At 38.7% G+C, this 13402-nt stretch overlaps 1 protein-coding gene and 1 long non-coding RNA gene across 2 annotated transcripts in view; one reads left to right on the top strand and one right to left on the bottom strand.

Annotated features, from left to right (window-relative positions):
• Window positions 1-12046, top strand: part of LOC116448963 — a 32170-nt gene extending 20124 nt beyond the window's left edge. Inside the window, exon 3 of the long non-coding RNA XR_004242174.1 lies at window positions 6414-12046. This is a non-coding gene — a long non-coding RNA (uncharacterized LOC116448963). The remainder of the gene's footprint in view (window positions 1-6413) is intronic.
• Window positions 1-13402, bottom strand: part of AHRR (aryl-hydrocarbon receptor repressor) — an 89909-nt gene that overhangs the window by 19673 nt on the left and 56834 nt on the right. The window lies entirely within an intron of this gene.

Genomic DNA, 13402 nt, shown 5'->3' on the forward strand with positions numbered 1-13402 from the left:
TGCTGCATGCAGACTGACTAATTTTGCTTCTCTTCCCTTGATAAAAGTTCGGTAACATATCTTTGCTCCAGCAGGCTTGCATTCCAACGTAGTTTAGATTCTTTCATGTGATGGTTTTGAGGTCTTTGAGATTACAGTTCAAATAGTTGTTGCTGAAATACTGCTATATTATTATTATCCCTGCTTCATCTTACTCTCAATTTACTGATGTGCCTATTAATCCTGAGTTAATCCCAAAGCACAGAGAGGACAGATTTTCAATTGCTCAGTAACCAGATACACTGACATATTTTTGTGAGCTTGGTTCTCTTTTTGATTCCTAAATAAGGACCAGATTTCCAAGACTGCTTGAAGGCTGTTCCCACTGTGACAATGGTGGGCAGAATTTCAAGAGTTCAGTGCACAATAGACTGACCTCCTCAGAAGGTTTGGCCCCCATCATAAATGTGGAGCACCTTTGGAAACGTGGCCCCGTGGAACCACACTTGGCCAGAGGCTCTGTGCCTTGAAAAACCTGTGAAACAATGACTTGAGAAAAGTAGTGGAGAGCCTTCAATGGCTGTAGCAGCAAGTGATTCAATCAGGTCAACGCTAACCATAAGTCAATGCCAACTAAGAACAGTCAATGGCAAATCTTGTTTTGCTCCAGGTCAGCTCCATAGCTACGGATCCTTTGCAGAGTAAGTGTGATCTCTGCCTAGTTGGGCTTGAATACTAGTTATCCTTGTCAACTCTTCAAGCACAAAGAATTGCTCTGGTGCTATTTCCTGCCCTAAATAATGCCCAAATTTGTCCCAGCACCTCACTGACCAGAAGATGGTACGTCAAGATTTCTGCATGTTCGCATCTGCGCCTTTCACTGCACTGAGAGGAACCTCCATAGATGGTACTGTCATATACATTTCCAATGTCAAATGGAGACAAGAAAGCATTTTTGGCATCTTGTCTCTTTGGACTTGTCTTCACAGCAGTGAAACCATCAGTGATGTAATGTTAGGAATTTTATTACATTTTGAACATCTGGCAGGCCTTTTAATTTGGATAGACTAAAATTTTCCATAAAGATAACTGTAGGACACTTAAAGGAGCTCCTTTTTGTCTCTGGCTCTTATCATGCAAATTCTGAAAGACCTTGAGTCCTGCCCATGAAACTGGACCAGGTAGAAGTTAAGAATATTAAAAAAAACCAAAAAGAAATGTCCTTAATTAAAAAAAATTTCTTAAGCTACACAAACTAATACACCAAGCCCTATCTGGAAAAGCTTAACAATGACCACAAGATCTGAATATTATTAAAGAATCTTACACATTATCATGCTGAACATCCTTAAAATGTCCTCCATGGTCCTGCAGGCAAGCTGGAGTTTTTCAGCCCCTGTAGGAACATCTGCATTTGCCAAGGATTGCTTGTGTGAATCAAGAGATAAATTCCTCTATTCAATAAATTAATCTTCTTCAACATATTGGTACGTACTCTTTAGGCCTAGACACATACAAAAGAGATAGTCTCTACCTTTAAAACATAAGACTTCATCCCCCACAGTGGAAAGCGGGAAGGTTTTTCTCTACACATGTTTTTTTTTCACAGAGCTAGAGTCAGGCTGGACTAGGTGCAGCAGTTTCTAAAAATTGGAAAGGGAAATGCGACCATGTGTATTTCCAAGGGCTCACAACAGTGCACTGGCAACTACATCTGTGAGGCTGGAGGATGTATTAAGAAAGAGGTGGGAGGAAGGAAGAAGAAAGAAGTGGAAGAAAAGTTCAAGGAGCCATGTGTTTAAGTTAAGCCAGAAACAAGTATGGATTTGAGGCATGTATGTAAATGAAGAGATTTACAAATTTCTCCTGCTTTGTTTTTGGTTTGTTCTCAAAATGCTGGTGTCCTCTCCAGAGGTTATATATCTTCAATAAGCACCCCCTGGTTTTCATGACCCCAACTGCAGACAACAGATGCTTTGCTCTGCAAGCAAGGAAAGCAAAATCCACTTTGGTGAAAAAACAACTTTTATGGAGCCACATGACTCAACTGAGGATTAACACAAATTCCATGTCTCTAAACCTCATTTTATCCAGGGAACCTGCTGCTTCAGCCACATTAAAAAGCACAAGCTGGACATCATGTAAAACTTTTTACCAATGAGTCTCATCCACGCCTGCAAATCCTTCTGCTTTCTCAATATTACCCTAAACTATAGATCAGTGGGAAAACAGACATCTGCATCACAGAAGACTCTGAACAGAGTCAGAGCTGGGCTGGGATTTATATTTTTCTTATCTACTTTCCACAGGTGGCGATAAGGAGGAGAGTGTTTGCTAGCACATTACCCACCCCCTGAGTGGGTAATGGTGATTGAAAATTAGTAAAATTTTAAATAGTAAAAACCTTTTCCAACCTCTCAGATAAATCTCTCAGGTACCAAATACATACTGAAATCCTTTACAGTAACACTGTATAGAGATTTTTCCATTTTTCTGGCCAGAAGCCTAGTGATTAGTTAGACCAAGTGGGAGAGGGAAGCAGCTTTAGTCCATGGGAATGAGCAAAAATGATTCCCAGCTTTTTTGTTCTAAGTTACCACGTGTCACATTAAACAGCACAACAAAGTACATGGCTCCACTTGCAATTTTTAAGCATTCTCAGTTATTGAAATAAAATTCTCAGCAATAGCTTTCTCTCATTCCCAGTGAACAGGAGGCTGCACTGGTGTGCTGTGTCAGAACCACAGCAGCCATGTGCCTGAGTAATGGATAACCTGGGGAGATGAAATAGGAAAGGGGACGTGAACGAGTCTCATACCGGTGCAGTTCGCACTCCCTAATGTAAGCACATGTTTGCCCCAAACACTGAGGGGACAGCGCAGAGAGGTAAAGGCAGCTCTCCTCATTTCATTTTAATCCTCTCAGCAGAAATAATGGAAATCCTAAATGGGGCTCTTGCATTTAGCAGATGAAATAACCAAACTCCACAACTCAATGTTGGTGGTATTTGCTTTGTGTACAACAAGTGTGTTTCAATCAGTAAAGATTGAAATCCTTGCATCCTAAAATTTTTTTGCAGTATTGCTTATTCTTACACATGCACAGAGGGTCACATGCACACAGAAACAAACACACAAAAGTATTAATATGGACCTTAAAACTTTTACAACAAAAAACAACTGACTTCAAATCTGAAAAAAAATACATGGTTTTAAACTGCCATTTGGTAAACCATATGGATTCAATGACAGATGGAATTTCAAATCCAGGATAATAGCTGAAACATGTGAGACAGACTTAAGTATGTATTGTGAACATTTGTTTGTTTGTATTTGGCTTTTTAAAAACACTTACATGAGTTTTCTACATTGTACTTAAAAATGAAATCATGTGGGACAATTTTCCCAAATCAAAAAAAAAAAAAAAAAAGAGAGAGCTTGGCACCAGAGAGGGGCCTGTGTTCTTTTGAAAAAACATGTACATCCAATTATGTACTCACGAAAAGCTGCACCTGCTACTGAAACAAAAAAACAATTAATCTGTCAGTTCAAAGAAAGAAAGATATTATTCTGGTGCCCGCAGTAGCTGTGAGATGAAAGTTATCAGTTCCTTCCATTAAGAAGTTTTTGAAACTTTATTAGTCAAGAGATTCTCTTTGGGAATGAAGGCAAATATTTTGAGGAAGATAGGACTTCCTTTGGCAAGATCCTTTATATATCCTGATTTTTTTTCCTGGTCTCATAGCAGAAAATCAGCCAGAAAATACTTCAAAGATATTTTGGTCAAGGTCATGGCATAGTAAAAATAAGGAGGAAGAAAAAAAAAAAAAGAGAGAGAACAAGTTCCAATGCACATTTCTCTTATTACTCTTCCTTGAAATAAAGGAAAATTCACTAGCATTAGGTCTCCAGAGACCGTGTTACTATGGCTACTAAAGTACAACAGTCAAGGCCTGCAGCCATGCCTTGCTTTGAACAGATTTTCAAGTCACGCAACTTGGGTACTACATTTCCAGGGTCAGTTGGCTCATAGTTTATCTGGAACAGCTTCATTTAATAGTGGATCACTGGGTTTTTGCATCCTATGTGGGATGGGGTGGTTTTCTGGTGATCTAAATAAGTAGCTATTTAAAAACTCTGGAAATTATATACTCGTTCATGTCTTATGAATATTAGGAGGAAAATGCAGACAGTTAATCGTGTCTTCTGTCTTAAACTGCATTGTTTAGTGAATTAGTATTTCTTTCCACTGGTGTTTTTAGGACTCATAATTGCCCTTCTCAAAAATCCCTCTGAATCCCTGAGGTTCTCTTTATAAATTAAAAAAAACAATTAACTCTTACAGAACCCTGAAATAAAACACAGCATAAAAGACTATTCAGAAATGCCATATCTGGTGACATCAGAATATGGCCTTTGCTCAACAAGTACCATATCTCTTAGCCCTCTGGACTCTTATTTATTTCTCTGGTATCTACAAAGCAACTTCAAAAGGAATATTTCTGTGAGTAAGCACTATTTCGTGCAAAGGAGAGTGGCAGAATTGTTTTAGCATTCAGTTTTGATCAAGGGTTTGCGTGTACAGATTAAATTTCAGGCAAAAGAAACAAAACAGAAGACAAATTTCCATCATTTGAGCCAGGGAAGGAAGTACTAGCTGAAATCTACGGACATGGAGTTCTATGGGAAGCCTGTCAGAGAGAAAGTGCTCAATTTGATAAACTGTTTTTCATAGGCAGCAGAAATGTCTATTTTCAAATACAAAAAAATATGTATATATGACAATTATGCCCCTGTCACTCCTTCTGTCACCCCAGATAAAACAACATTCATGTTCCTGCTTGTGTCCTTGACCCAGGATATCACTTCAGGCTTCTTTCAGTAAGGAAATTCAGCACCTAGTGCTGCACTACCAAGATCAACATTTTCAAAGATCATTCACAACGCCAGATAGATTTGAGCCTGGCCCCCTCATTTGCTGTCAGAGAGAACAGCTGGGCCATCTGAAAGGCACAAATGATTGTGAATCATTCAGCTGGTGAAATTTCTCATTATTCCATTTTTCAATATTCCATCAGTTCCATGAAGAAATTAGGGAAACCTCAGAGATACTTGTTTAAATACGTGTCTTCAGCCTAACAAGGGAGCTGGAACACTGTGGCTCGTCAAGAGGCAGCAGTCAAAACTGGCCTCCTGGAAATCAGTTAGGAAAATGTAAGTCATTGGGCTCCGGTAATTGTGAGCTATAAACTTTCAAGAAAACATAGTAGTTCCCTGGAGGGTGAGATTGCAATGTGTGCACACATGTAAACACATTTTAAACCATGGTGATGTTTTTTATATGCTTGATATGTAATAAGTATTGGACACAACCAAGAACAGCTTTGCCTTTGAAGTTGTTTTGAATGCATGATGCAAAATTGTAAATGCAGTTTTTCTTCCATTATACATTCCTTCCAAGCTAAGCTTTTGTAACAAAGCTTGCTTAGTCTGTGTCAAGCCCTTGGGATAGGGCCTCTCTTTGTTACCCTATACGTGAACTGCTGGCCCCCGATGAGCCTGGTGCTTCAAAATCAAATACTCTGCCCAAGATGGGACTGAGAAACAAGGCCTGAAGCCTCAGTTGACTCTGTTTGTGTAGAAAGTTGATGTGGTGCATAATAGAAAGAGATGCATCCCAGTTAAATCCCTTTTTTTCCACAAGTACTAAGCTCTGGAAAAGAGAATACAAACCATGCTCCCACAGAGGAGCAGTACTGATGACTAATAGCTCCAAGACAGGTTAGGGAAGGTTTTGTTGATGCAAAAGTGAATTCATGGGTGATGCTGAACACCTCAGTATAAATTTGTTATATGGCATGCTTGTTTAGAAAAAAATTTTATCACCAAAAATGTCTTCTATTGATGGCATTGTTTGGTGAATTTTTTCAGGCCTAATTGTAAACATTTCATGACTCTTTTCTTTGCATTACCATTTAGGATTTCATATGGGAAGCAAGAATATGAGTGTTACCTGAGGTTAATAGACAGTATACAAGTACTGGAGACTACTCAAAATAATACCAAGAAGAATATTCAAATCATTAATTCTAAAATTGTTAGGGGAAAGCATATTTTTGTTTATTAATACATAGATATAGATATGATGTTTGCTAGATAGTTAGTGAGTACATGGATGAGTAACATGTCATTCCCCTTAGCAATTATCATGAAAGGATACTAAATTACAACGTAATCATTATATCTTTTCCTTTAGCCTCCTCATTAATCATGATGTTGAATTTAAAGTTGTGCTCTACTAGTAATGGAACCCTCCTGTCAATGCTCTTTCACAAATACTATGCCCTGGACTACACTTGGAAATAGAAACTATCTTTATATTGATTTATGCAGTTTCTCATTTCACTTCCTCAAAAGCAGATGTTGTATTCACAGATGGAAGCAAAGCTGGGGCAATATCGTATCTTCAGTGCAAGTTCAGCTCTTCGTCCTTTCTGAATTCTGCAGCTGCTCTGAGCTTTTCAGTCTTCTCTTCAACAATTTCAATGCAGAAAATGCAAGCCTGATTAATTCCATTCGAGAAGACTCAAAATGAAGCATTAATTGCTCACTACTCTGCACTTGTAATAACAAATTTAGGTAGGTAGACTTTGCAATAACAAATGTAGTAAGATTAGGCATTATCTTTCACAGAAATAAGTTACTGAAAAGAGTCTCAAATAATATTTATCCAACAAGTTGGACAATTAGACATATGTAAGTACCAAATGTCTGGATTTTTTTTTCAGTGTTATTTACATGTAAGTGCATCAAGTTCTGAAGAGAGGAAGCCGTCATAATATTCCATCCACAGCTGACTTTTATTTGTACTTGCAAACTGTTAATGAGGATGAATGGCAGACATCTCTTTCTGTAAGGAATCAAAATCTAGAAGAGACAATGTTGCAGCCTATATACTGCAACCAGAGTGTTATGTCCTAATTTCAGAGCACTCTTTTTCTGTGTATTTAGCACTATATACCACATTTTCTAACATGAAACTATTTCAGGGGGTGGGGAGAAGAGCAAAACAATCTGTATTTCACATTCTGTTCAATAATATATGCTAAACCAGCCTTTATAAACACTGTTTCAGTTCAGCAGAATTTTCAGGGAGTGTGGCATTCCTGAAGTTGACTCTGGGAACAGTTTTATTCTGCGAGTTATCATCTTATGCATGTTTTGTATCCTGTAAGTATCCTGTATCAAACACACCCTAACCCATTTTGACAGCAGGGGTGAATCCTGCTATAAAGGCATTATGCTGACCCAGAGAGGCAGGCAACACTTCCTCTAATCTAGATGTCAAGTGAATGACAGTGGATTATCTGGAGAGGGGTGAGGATAGAAAGTTAGAGACAACTGCTCTAACCAGCAGCAATGACTGCAGATCTTAAGCTGCATTATAGACTAAATGAATCCTTCCCCAAGTCTCTTCTGCAAGCCTCTGCTTTGGTTCAAGCATTTAAATTTTATTAATTAAGGCAGACAAAAAGTGAAAGTGGAATGTACTCAATATTTCTCGTAAAATATGTAGGTTTTTCTTTTGAAACGTCCTAAACAAAATCATTGCAAATTTGCAAAAATTCTCCAGACTGGACACAGTCTAGCCTGGACCTGCTTTCTTGCTCATCACTTCATCTTATTGAGAAGATAGCAAGGCTGCAGCTCATGAGCTTTTCTGAATTGAGAATGAGGAATATACTGAAAGCAAGTGTCATCTGTGAATACAGTTTAGGCTGCTCATTTATAATTTCACTTCAACCAGTTGAAGACAAATTAAAACAATGTAGGATTGCAATTATTTAAAGTGTATTTCTATTTCTTCTATGTTTTAGGGGTTTTTTTTTTTGCAATACATGACTTTGCCATCTTCAAAAACACTTCCTCAAAAGTAAATTAAGAAATTAGTAGGAAAGGAGCAGTGTGTTATGAATGCCTTTGTTACCTGAATGCAAGAAGTCAGTTCTAGTAGCAGACTAAGTCCTGGTGCATCTATTCGATGCAGGGTTCAGATACAGATACCAAACCCATTGACTGGTGGAAATAGTTGTCAAGGATTAGCTCTGAAGCCAGTGAGAGGAAAAAAACCTAACAGAGCTGAAATGGGAGAATATGTTTTGTTGGAGGAAGTTATGTGGCCACTGGACTCTCTCCAAGAGGCACCGAAATAGCCTGAGCAGAAACAGAGGAAGCGGCTGTGAAAAGTGAGCTCGGGTGGAGTTGGCTGTGATGAACAGTCTGGAGACAGCAACAGCGCCTGAAATTCGGATCGGCATCTGTCTGGTCTGTGCCCAAAGCTTATTGATTCTTCACCTTAACACTGCGGATGGACAGCTGCTCTTTTCACTGGTACAACTAAAAGTTCTCAGCTAGCCCTCCTCATATGACAGCAGGTTTGCCTCTCTCCTGACAAACAGAAGACACTTTTCCTGATGCCAGCACCAACCAGGGGATGATAACTGTCTCTCCTCACCACACACCTGTGCCAGCTGCCTGCTCCCCCTACTCTGTCACGCTAAACATAAGTTGCTTGTCCTGATTTTCCAATCCACTTCCAGCTTGCTCCCCTCTCAATTATAATCTGTAATTTTGTGTTGGAGAATCTAAATACTAACTCTCAGCAGCCCGATATGTCACCCCATAGACGAGATTTGAAAACAAGCACTTACTGGCATTTTCCCTTTTGCGAAAAGGCTCCACACAAGCCTCTACAGAAGAACCTATTTTTCCTTTTCAAATCCCTCCATAAAACTCTTGCAAAAGTCCTGGCAAAAGTCAAGCTTCTCAGACACTATGTGTGCTGGCAATTGTGGTTACCATTTTGTTCACTATTTCCACACAGTTTTGCCCATCAAAACCCACCTTCTATCACTTTTCTTGTAGTTTGGCTGAAAATCTGAAGGGAGGGGATAACATGATTTTGGTTTTCTCTGTCGCCCTGTCAAGTTGGATGGTGCCACCTCCTGTATTTCAGAAATCTCAGCACTGTGGCAGCATCACGATTGTTGCAGTCGTAACAGTAGCACTAAGGACTGGAGGAGAGAGCAAATGGAATTTAGTGGTCATGGCTTTTCTATCCAGATTTGTCAGAGAAGAAGAAAAAAAAAAAAAGAAAAGAATAAGCGAGAACATTAGTTATTTGTTTAAAGGGCAACAGAAAGGATGTTTTTTGCACAGAGCTGTGGCCATGCCAAATTTCAAGTCTGGATTTCAGAAATATGCCTATTTGAAAAGCAAGATAAAAAGGGACCAGGGCCTCTAAAGTGTTCCTTTGTGTTTTGCCTACGCCTGGCAAGAAAAAATTGAATGCATGCATGTGATAAAACAGCACTCCTAACCCCATTTGTGGATTTTTTTCATGGATGAATTCTCCATAAGTCACCCCAAGTCACTAATGTCAGCTTAAATCATATCATCTAATTTACTGGGAGAAGGTTCACATTTGAAAACAAAGGAAAGCAAAAGCATTGTTTGGGTAAGTTTAAAAAGTTGCATTAACTGAAACAAAAAACCACTAGACTATGAGCTTTTTATGAGAATTTCCTATTTTGATGTAGATTAAGAAAATGAAGCACTGTATCATCATCTCTCAGGATTTACTTTAGAAGGACTGTGCTAGGAAAGTGTCAGCAGCATTGGAAGCTGAAAAGGAATTCCAGACCAGAATAAACCAAAAACAACTCTTTCTACCAGTTTTTGATTTGTGAAGCTTGTGCCTTTGTCGTAGATCCATATAATCACCATGCACTTTGTTGGACTTGCAATTTGCCTTTTCAAGTTTAAATTTAAAAATAACAGGAAGAGGAAAATCTCTTGCTTTCAGACTGAAATTCAAACTGGAGTACCTTTTTCAAGAGCACAGTTTTATCAAGAGCTGATTACATAAATCAGTTTGGAAGGAGGAAGTGGAATTACACTAACAAGTTTAAAAAAATGACAGGAAACCAAGAGGGAAAAGGGTTTCCTATGTTATTTCCTCATGCAGAGTGAAGAACAGCACCAATAGGATGTTTTCTAATGTATCATTTTCCAACTCCCTCAGAATGAAACTTGAACTCTAGTTCAAGCTGTTAGTAGAGGCCACTGGGAGATACCTTTCAGTGCCAAAATATGCACATTCACCTCTCTCTTCAAAGTAACTCCCAGAAAGCTTCTTATTTGCACCCATTTCTAAGGTAGCAACATATTGTTAAATAATACCTTTCAAACATGCATATTTATTTTTAAATAAAGGACCATATGACTGTGATTTTAAGATATTTAAGATGCCAGGCACCTGACAGTCTTTGTCTAAAAATTTAAATAAGTAGTAAGCCTCTCCAGATCTCTCTGTAGAACCTTCCTGCCCTCAAGCAGGCCAACAATCTCATCCAATTTTGTGTCTTGTCAGACTAAGGGTGCCCTCAATCCCATTATCCAGGTCATTGATAAAGGAATTAAATGGAATGTAGAGTGTCACTGAATAAGATGTATCAGGACAGTCTTACGACTGTCATCTTCAACAGGAGCCATAAAGAAAACCATGAGACAAAACCAGAGAAACGTGATTCTTGTGCCCTGAAGCCTTAAAAGTAGAAGAATCGTGGAAATCTGACCCTGAACTGTACAAAAGTGTGGCTTGGAGCATCCTGAAAAGAAACATGGATCTTCTCTGAAAGAGTCTGAACTGCCAGTGAGCACAGAAATGACAAAAAAGGCCAGGTCTGGCCTTTATTGATATTCATCAGTGAGTAGGGAGGGGATAAAACCAGGCAGTCTTCCTCCACTAGCATCTGTTTGGGAGCTGCCTGCATTGTCTGTATTTTTTTCTATTTTTTGTGACATTTTGGTTATAAAACACTATTTTCACACTGGAAAAGAATTATGTCCGACGCATCTGGAGACAGAGATGCCATAAATCCCATGCTTCAGCCTACAAGAGCATTAACAGAAGACCAGCAGACAAAATGAAGAAGAAAAGAGAGCCCATCAAGGCACCTCTTCAGCAGTAAGGGTTGAGACAGAAATTTGAACATCAGTTATTCTTCCATAGCAAGCAGAAAAACTGCAGGAGCAACTGTGAAGTGGTCAATAAAGCCCAAGTGACAATTTTAGCAGGGTACTGCTTGGTGTATGAGTGCTGATTACTGAAGGAGCAGTGTCAGAGGTGATGATGGGGTGATGCCTGATTGTGTGTCATTAAGAAAGCTAGTCCATATAGGGCCTCCCTCTTAACAACAAGCATTTAATCCTTCCAATGATCAGTGAATAATGTAACACATGACAGTTCCACAGCCATTTGGGATGGGCAATTACCAGCACCATAGTGTAGACTCTGAGTCTGGACTTAAGATTACAAGTGGAGCGTAGCTGGGGGGGAAGAGCAGGAGGTGGCTAACAGCCATGAGATGAATCCTGCAATCAAGGCTATTGCCTAGATACCCACCTGTGATTCATTATTTTCCCAAGTCACCATTTTATTGTGTTTCTCCACCCCATCACCCCATAAACTCTATCTGGGTTTATTGACTGCCAATACAGCTTATTTTCCCCTTTTTCTGGTTATGGGTTTGGCCCAGTGTTCCTTAAGTATTCACTAACAGGCTTCAGAAACCGAATGTGGCCGTTTTTCTGCCAGAAGGCATGGGGCACAAGGGTTGCAAAACCACCTGTCTTGGAAAATATTTTGAAAGCACAAAGTTAAAAATCATTACTGCAGTCAAACTGTTGGAATCTGAAGTCTCCAAGGACAGTAAAGATTGCGAGAATGGGGCGTACTCAAAAAAAATCCCTTAAGAAATAAAGACTTTAGTTCTTAGAGCTTTGTCTGTCTTCCCTTCAAAGGGAAACAAAGATGGCAAGAAAAGTCTCTCTTATCCAGAAGAAATGATCTTAAAGCACTAGAAGAAATTATTTATTTAGATACCTGCTGTGGTCCACTAAAAAGTCTTTGATAAACTGGTATCATTGTTTATTCTGTTATTGCTGATGAAAGCTATTTGATTGTAGCTGTAAAAAATCTCCATAAAATCTTAAATAAAAAACACATGTTGTGGCAGAAGCCTTTTGAAATAAAAAACATTTTAAACATATTTTGAAGACAGCCTAATTCCATTGTTTTCTTTCAAGCTGAAAGGGGAAATACTGCATTGTTCCAAGACTCAAGAGTCCCAGATACACAATTACCAGTAATTAGGTTCTTGTTATCCCTTATTTCTATCTATACATAAAGCAGAGTGACTATACCCACTAGGAAAAAAATGCAAGCAATTATTCTTGATTTTCCATTAACATTGCACTCAGGAACAGTATTATTCACACATATTTTGGTGATTCAGATTATTCTGCTTTGTATTATATAAAGCATCTAGGAGAGGTTGCACAGTGCAAGGTGTTGTCATGACATGAAAAGGGGCTTTCAACAGCTGAAAAATACCTTCTGAGAGCAAATAAAGTGGTCAGATTCACAAGTCAGTATACAAAGAACAGCAACCATGGTTTGCTTCTTCTTGGAAGGAATCCAAAATGTGATATTTAGTTAAAATCCCACAGTTCTTAATAACCAACATGGTGAATTTGGGGGAACATAAAAACCCACTTTTCTTCATGTGCCATAACCACTGAATGAGGATCCGAGCCAAACTCACTCCTCCGAGAACATTCCCGACAAGCCCCAAGGAAAATTCACCCTCTTATTCTAGGTCAGACGTGCCCATAAATGAAGCCTGGCAAGTACATTCATATTAACATGCACTTAATCATCCAGTTAATGATCCACTTTAAGTATGATCCAGGATAAAATATCTCCCCTGTATTCAGAGGGAATGTGACTCCTGCATACCCTGTAGGAAACAGAGCATATTTAGTAACACCAGTCTCTTTTAACCTGCCCCAAATTGTGTGCCAGTGTTCTCTCCAGGTACTCACAGCAGTAGGACTACTGTTTGAAGATGCTGAATGACGATAACTTGTGGGCATGTAATGTACACACAACAAAACATAGACTAAATATAGGAGACCCTTGTTAAAAAATTATATACTCACCATATTTATCTTTTATTGTACACCCTTTATTCCCTATTCATTGAGAATGGAAATGACTGCAAAATAACACCTGACAGCCAAACATCTTGTTTTGGCAGTAGAACTAACTAATCAGATGCCTCTGTGTTACTTGTTTTGAAATCTAAAATTAAAATCTTCTAAAATATTAAGAGGAAGGAAAGCAGGGTGTAAGTTTCCATTCCACAGACTTGAGTAACTTATGGTATTGGATCTCATGGTAAAATGTGCTTTAATTTAATAGTATTCAGCTATTATTTGCTGGACTCTACTATTTAATTTACATTTACATGCATCTCAGGGTTGTCATTAAAACACAATTTTTATACCATGAGTATTAT

The sequence above is a fragment of the Corvus moneduloides genome, chromosome 1 (assembly GCF_009650955.1).
Source record: "Corvus moneduloides isolate bCorMon1 chromosome 1, bCorMon1.pri, whole genome shotgun sequence".
NCBI lineage: Eukaryota > Metazoa > Chordata > Aves > Passeriformes > Corvidae > Corvus > Corvus moneduloides.